Source organism: Gopherus evgoodei, chromosome 10 (assembly GCF_007399415.2).
Source record: "Gopherus evgoodei ecotype Sinaloan lineage chromosome 10, rGopEvg1_v1.p, whole genome shotgun sequence".
NCBI classification, from domain to species: Eukaryota; Metazoa; Chordata; order Testudines; family Testudinidae; genus Gopherus; species Gopherus evgoodei.
Window position 1 is genome coordinate 2,866,275 of NC_044331.1, and position 7,879 is coordinate 2,874,153.

Consider the following 7,879-nt stretch of genomic DNA (forward strand, 5'->3'; position numbering starts at 1 on the left):
TCAAATCCCCCCTCACTCTTCTCTTCTGCAGACTAAATAAGCCCAGTTCCCTCAGCCTCTCCTCATAAGTCATGTGCCCCAGCCCCCTGATCATTTTCATTGCCCTCCACTGGACTCTCTCTCCAATTTGTCCACATCCTTCTTGTAGGGGGAGTCCCAAAACTGGACTTAATACTCCAGATGCAGCTTCACCAGTGCTGAACAGAGGGGAATAATCACTTCCCTCGATCTGCTGGGATGCTCCTACTATGGCCCAGTATGCCATTAGCCTTGGCAACAAGGGCACACTGCTGACTCGTATCCAGCTTCTCATCCACTGTAATCCCCAGGTCCGTTTCTTAAGAATTGCGCCTCAACCAGTTGGTTCCCAGCCTGTAGCAGTGCATGGGATTCTTCTATCCTAAGTGCAGAACTCTGCACTTGTCCTTGTTGAATCTCATCAGATTTCTTTTGGCTCAATCCTCCAGTTTGTCTAGGTCACTCTGGACACTATCTCTACTCTCCAGCATATCTACCCCTCCCCCAGCTTAGTGTCATCTGCAAACTTGCTCAAGGTGCAATCCATCCCATCATCCACACCATTAATGAAGAAGTTGAACAAAACCAGCCCCAGACTGACCCCTGGGGCACTCCGCTTGATACTGGCTGCCAACTAGACATGGAGCCATTGATTACTACCTGTTGAGCCCAACAATCTAGCCAGTTTTCTGTCCACCTTCTAGTCCATTCATCCAATCCACGCTTATTTAACTTGCTGGCAAGAATATTGTGGGAGACCATATCAAAAACTTTGCTAAAGTCAAGATATATCACATCCAGTACTTTCCCCATTCCGCAGAGCCAGTTATCTCATCATAGAAGGCAATCAGGTTGGTCAGACCTGACTAGCCCTTGGTGAATCCATGCTGGCTGTTCCTGATCACCTTCCTCTCGTCCAAGTGCTTCAAAATGATTTCCTTGAGGACCTGCTCCATGACTTTTTCCAGGGATGGAGGTGAGGCTGACCAGTCTGTAGTTCCCCAGATTATCCTTCCATTTTTTAAAGATGAGCTTTATATTTGCCTTTTTCCAATCGTCCGTGACCTCCCCGGATCACCATGAGTTTTCAAAGATAATGGCCAATGGCTCTGCAATCACATCAGCCAACTTCCTCAGCATCCTGAGGGATCTGGACCCAAGGACTTGTGCCAGTCCAGCTTTTCTAAATAGTTCTGAACCTGTTCTTTCACCGCTCACCTCCTCGCCATGCTATGCTGCCCAGAGCAGCAGTTTGGGAACTCACCTTGTCTGTGAAGACCAAGGCAAAAAAAGCATTGAGTACTTCAGCTTTTTCCACATCATCTGTCACTAGGTTGCCTCCCCCATTCAGTCCCTGATTTTCTTGTTGCTAACATACCTGTAGAAACCCAGAAGTGTGAGGGAGCGTCTTAGGGGTGCTATGCATTGTGATCTGTTCCATGAACTAGTGAAAGCAAGACCATTAAGTAATGCAGCTTATAATTGATTGTTGGCATAATGTTATCCATACTGGCTCTCTTGTTTTTAAGTTGGTAGGCAAAAGGTTTTTTTTGGGATAGCTGGCTTGGGAATATCTCTGAATTCAGAAAAGCTTAGAGGTTATTGCTTTCTGAATAATTCAATGCTTGTATTGCTCTGCCAACTCAGAAAATTAACTTTTAATAGAAAAACAGTAGAATATAATTTAGTCACAGCTATTAGATCTGATGGATTTTACATTAAGTGTAAAATGCTGAGCATTTAAGGACCATTACGCTGCAGGGCTTTTTTATTATGGGAATCATAGGCCTCCAAGCCAACGCTCTGCTGTGAAGAGTATTTATTTTTAGGTTTATGGAGGACATTCATGATGGGAAAGGCACACAGTTTAAAAGAAAATAGGACGTGAAAATTTAATTCCCCCCTCCCACACACATTATAAAAAGCGAGTTTTATTTCACAATAACTAGTTTTACACTTCATTAAGTAGTGTTTTTTTCTTAAATGCTTGTAAAGTACGATGGAGACCATTTTAAAGACTGTTACCTGCACAAAATGGAGCTAAGGTGCATTATAATGCAATGGGGATGTTTCACTGCAGGGAAGCATCTTTTAAAAACAGCTCCCAGTGCATGGAGGGTCAAACATGATGGGAGGGAGAACTATTTTTAGGTGTAAGGAAGTTCTCACTTTAGGGCCTGATCCTGCAAAACAGTCACTGAGCATGGGCCTGAGATTGGAGATAAGGATACTACTTAACTGCATCATCTCGAACAGGGTCACAAACTACATTCTGAGCATATATTAAGTTGAACCTGCAGTGACTTGTTCATGATAGGGTGAGTGAGGTAATCTCTTATTACCTTGACTTCTTTTGGTGAAGTGGCCTGATCTCTTCTGTCATAGGACTTCACCTTGCAATATGTGTAAACTACATATGCCAAACAATCTGTTACACCTTGTATTTAGCTATGACCCTCTCAGTTCCTTTCCCAGACCTGAAGAAGAGCTCAATGTATAGCTCAAAAGCTTCTCTCACCAACAGAAGTTGGTCCAATAAAAGATATCACATTGCCCATCTTGTTTCTGTAATATCCTGAGACCACCACAGCTACAACAACACTGCAAGCAACTGCTTGTGTTAGTCAGACTTGGGCAAAGAATCCTCTTGGTTGCTGGGCAGCTGATAGTGACCTTATGCCTAATACCTGACCGCAAGAATCCTTACCAGGGAGGTCATGCAGTGGAGGCAGTAAAAGGGACTGTTTCTGGCTGAATGTACGGCCAGTGGAGGGATTTGCAGGTTGGACTATGAAACCAATGGACTCTGCAGAAAATACCAAGATGTGGGGACAGCTGTGATAGAAGCAAGGGAAGGTAAGAAAGGAAAATACCTCAAATCTCTCCTGCCAATGGGGAAGAGGAGCAGAGAAATGTGCTAGGTTTGGGAGAACTGGAGTAAAAGTCCTCCATAGGCATGAGAGTGGTAGGAGCAGCAGGAATTGAGCGAAAATAGCAAAAGTGTCTTCCTGTGGTTGCACAGAGGCCCAGGGAATTGTAAGAAATAGACCACTTTAAACCTGTTCGAATTATAAAGAAAAAATGGGGTGGCTGGTATCTTGTGTGTTAAATAGCATGGGAATGACTCAACATTACCAGGTTGAAAGCTGTACCTTGTCAAGGAGCCATCTCTGTGAGGTAAGGCACTGGAAATGGCCAGCTGGGTCGTGAAGCATGATATCAGAGCTTCCAATGGATGTCTTGAGTCCTGAAGAGAACATTGTTCTCTAGACTTGAAAACTGTGCAGTGAGACTAGTGCTGCTTGGAAGCAGGCCGATGTGAATTATATCGGCTCTTAGCACAAGAACAAATTGACAGTGACTTGGAACAGGGATTTTTTTTTCCCCACAGTTTACCCACAAACTCATGCAATGAGCATGAATGTGCACAGACAACACAGGGCATATTCTCAGCTAGCGTAGTAACTATTGAAGTCAACGGAGTTATACTGATTTTCAGCAGTAGAGAAGCTGGTCAACTGAGTTAATGACTTTATAAATGTGCTGCTGGATAGCATGCCTTATGGAGAAATGGAAAAGCTGCTGCAGATTTGGCAAAGCCATGAAACCTTGAACGTTCCCAACCACAAATATTGTGGGAAAAATAAGTATGGATATCTGAAAGAATAGTCCATTTTTCAACCATCAAAAATGAAGTTGCAAAGATTTCTTGTCCATTGTCCTAATGCTCTCAATTTTTCATACATGAAATTGCCTCCAGAATATTGCACTTCCTGTTGACAACTAGTGAATGCTGAGATAATGCAAAGATTTTAAGACCTCTCTCTTATTGGTACACCTCTATTCCGATATAGCACTGTCTTGGGGAGCCAAAAAATCTTACCGCGTTATAGGTGAAACCGCGTTATATCGAACTTGCTTTGATCTGCCAGAGTGCGCAGCCCTGCCCCCCGGAGCACTGCTTTACTCCGTTATATCCGAATTCGTGTTGTATCAGGTGGCGTTATATCGGGGTAGAGGTGTATTTAGCAGTATGTAATACACACCGCCAAAGCACGCCATTGCAAAACAAATCCACCTGCACAGAGCAATGCACTGAGCTGATGCAAGTTGTAATGCTCTGGAGACCAGGAGCTTCAGAAATGTTTCCTAATCTGTGGCTTTTTAGTTGACGGTGCCCTGACGGAGGTGGGAATGTCCTGCGTTGTCCTGATGAACTGAGTAACCACACACCAGCTGGGCTGGTCTGTGGTGACCCATGCAACTGCCTGTTCTTGAAGAGCACGGAGAAGAATGTAAGGAAGAGGAGGTAGAGCTCTACTCCCCAGAGAGATGAGCAGGGAGGCACCAAGGCAGAGAGAAGCTAGTGTTGTTTTACATGCCCCAGAAACATAGATTAAAATCTCCAAGGCTGCAATTTGTATCCAGGGGCGATTCAGGATTTTTGTCATAGCTAACAAGATAATAGAAGTGAGTGCTGCTCTGTGGCTGCCAATTTATAATGGGATAGCAATAGGTGACATCCTGGCCCTATTGCAATGCATGGGAGTTTTGCCAGGGACATCAGTAGGGCTGGGATTTCACCCAACAGTTTCCCTTCTGCACTAAATAATCCAGGTTATCTCCAAATTTTTGCTGCTGTCAAAAATGAAGAGCATTGGTGGGCTGCTGTCTAACTGTGTATCATGCATCTGGCAGTGAGATCTGGGGGTGATTCTGATCTCGGTAACCCAGGAGCAGCGTCACTGAGACCAGAGTAAAGTGGTGTGAAAGAGAAGCTGAGGATCTGAGTCTGATCTGTTGAAAAGGAAGTTAAAAGATGCATTCTCAGATCTGCCCCCTTCCCTGTTATGTGCAACGTATTCTGGCACCGTTTGTTTGCCCGAGAAAAGCGTGAGGAAATTGAAACAAAGGTTTCATTTTGTGCAATATCTGCTTCCTCACACAATTCCTGAAGCGCATTTGGGATGTGTGCGCTCACCTAAAAGTGCAAGAAGAACTTCTTCCTTCTCTAGACCTGAAGAACAGCTCTGTGTAGCTCAAAAGCTTAGCCCTTCCACTCCTCCACAAGTGGTCTAATGGAAAATCTCTCCCTCTCCCCTTCCTTGTCTCTCCTCTCAGTGACTTTTTTGTTTGGTGTAGACTCTAGGTTGCATTTTATAACTGCTTAAAGAAATATGAATCCCGGCAGTGGCCCTTAGTAGATTTTGCTCAATTTTGAATCCAAGTGTGAGAAGGAATATGAGAGCCTCAGCTTTTAAAATGGCTCAAGTAATGTAAACGAAGCTTTGTAGCTATAACTGAATTCTTAGTATGCGGGAGTGTGGAATATGGATTTTCATGTAGGTATTCAGTGCTATAGCAAGAGCTATACTGGACACTGAACAAGGCTGGATTTTCCATAGCCTCTCTTTATAAACACAGCTGCTGCTCTTCTACCTGAAACTACCAGGTGTAAATGTGCTTTGCACCAAGCAACCACCCTCGGTACATTGAATAATATTAGAATATGGAAACAAGAATGTGTTAACACCAAGGTGCTTGGCTATTTTAGACAGTTCAGGAACAAATAAATGTATTTATTACCTACTGTCAGGCCAAAGATGGATTTGCAGTTTAATACAATAGGGGGCTGAATTTCTATAGAACTAATGAAAGAAGGCTAATTGCCAACGCATCTGTGTATGAGCTAGTACCCAGCACTTGCTCAAATGAGAACTGCACTCCAGTTTGTTATGGAGCGCTGGATTATAGCGTTCTCAGGCACATTAAACACCTGGTTATGACATTCTACTCTAGCTTTCTGGCTGTGCTAGGTTAACTATCACCAGCACTTCCGCAGTGCACTCATCCTGCACTAGTACTTTACGTGCTTCTCTCTGTGTTTTTTATTTAACCAACTTCTGAGATATTTTGGATACAGTGCTAGGAACTTGGCTGTGGATCCAGATTCATACTACGCGTAGCTTTCTCATTTAATAAACACACAACCAGAGTGGATTTGTAACCAGCCCCATTTTAGTATTTGTGTGTTCCCCTGAACTGCAGCATGGGTTGACTCTAGTGGACTAGGGTGTTAAGGGGGTTGATAATGAGAATTTGGGGGGACTCATGTCACCATTTCAAATCCAGATCTGCAGAGCTGGGAGGTACAGTAGTTACTATCTGGTCTGTTGTTTGTATTCCAGTAGCACTTGTAGCCCAGGGCTCCTGACAGGGAATGGACCACTCCGTAAATTGCCCAATTCCATTCATTCCCTCTGGGGCACCTGCATTGGCCATTATCGGAAGACAGGACACTGGGCTAGTGAATCATTGGTCTGACCCAGTATGGCTGTTCTTATGTTGGTTTTTTTTTTCATCTTATCCTCTTAGGCAGGAATATAGTCACTAGCCAGCCTATAAAGATATACACACAACATTTATAACCGCAGTAGTCTTTGCATATTCCATGTGGCTGCATCATGTCTCATCTCAATAGAATGATGTTGGAATATTCCATGTTTCTAAAGCCTCACATCTGTTACATTATGCATTGCTCCTTACATCTGTTGTACCTGTGCTGGGTCAATAGAGGACATTAGTCTCTAGGACTTGCAAGACAGCTCCTTAGCTTAGCGTTAATTTCACTTAAAACATTTTAAAATGAGAAATCTGTTTGTTCCCTCGAGCTGCTCTGCAGCTCCCAGTCCTGCTGGGCAGAGAAAAGGGTAATGTGAACCTAAAAAGATCATTCTGTTAACAGATCAACGAGCTCCAGATTCTACATGCTCTCCCCATGTTATTGGCAGTCTTCCTCAGCTAAAGCTTGCACAACCAAGAAGCCACCCAGACATTCACAGCTGCCCTGTGACCTCAGCCAGGCTAAGCAATGTTAACCCTGCCCTCCTTCCTCCTGGGCTGCTTTCTTTTTGCGTTGCAGGGAGCATGTGACAAAACTTCTCAGGTCACCTTTGTAAGAACAATTTCCAAGAACAATTTAGGGGAAATCAAGGGATGCATTTTCAACTAAATTGCATGTAGTAAATAAACTGATCTGCTTCCAAGACATGTTTGTGTCTTTGAAAATAACAGTGGTGGTTAATGAGACTTTTAAAAAGTATTTATATTCATTCCAGTGAATGACAGAGGCTGACCCTGATTCTCTGAATGGCACAGGGATTTAGGCATTGGCTGCCAGGGGGTGTTGTATGCAGCGTTGTAGCTGTGTTGGTCCCAGGATATTAGACTCACAAGGTGGGTGAGGCGATATCTTTTATTGGACCAACTTCTGCTGGGGAGAGACACAAGCTTTCGAGCCACACAGAGCGTCTTCAGGGCTGGGAGTTCAGTGTCACTTTGGAGCTAAAATCCTTACAACTCTGAAGATGTAAGAGGCATCTATCTCTGTAGCTTTCATTTAACCTGGAGCTCATCTGATCAGTTTCCAGGTCAGTTTGGCAGGAAGTCCAGCTATAACCTCTTGAGCTGTAAGGAGACAGGAATTGCTAGCCTGCAAAAGGCAGCGGCTCTAATCCAGTAACCCATTTCTTACAGCAGTCTAGGCCTAGTGCTAGCCTTCAGAGCACAGCAAAATCCATCCCCTACACTGACTTGGCCAAGTATGCAGTCCTGTAACATGGAGGAAAAGACCCAACCAAGACCTGGAAGGAAATTGGCCTCTGACCAATACACAGGGAGAAGAAAGTCTGTGCATTTATTATTCTAGTCATGCAGGGCAGGGAGGGAAAGAGGTGAGAATGGGGGGGAATTGGGTGTGGGGGTGTCTTTGTCAAAAAATTCCACAAAAAAGTTTGGGGGGTGGGGTGGGGTGGCACCAATACCAGTATTACCAGTATTTAGTTTTTTAAAACTATATAAA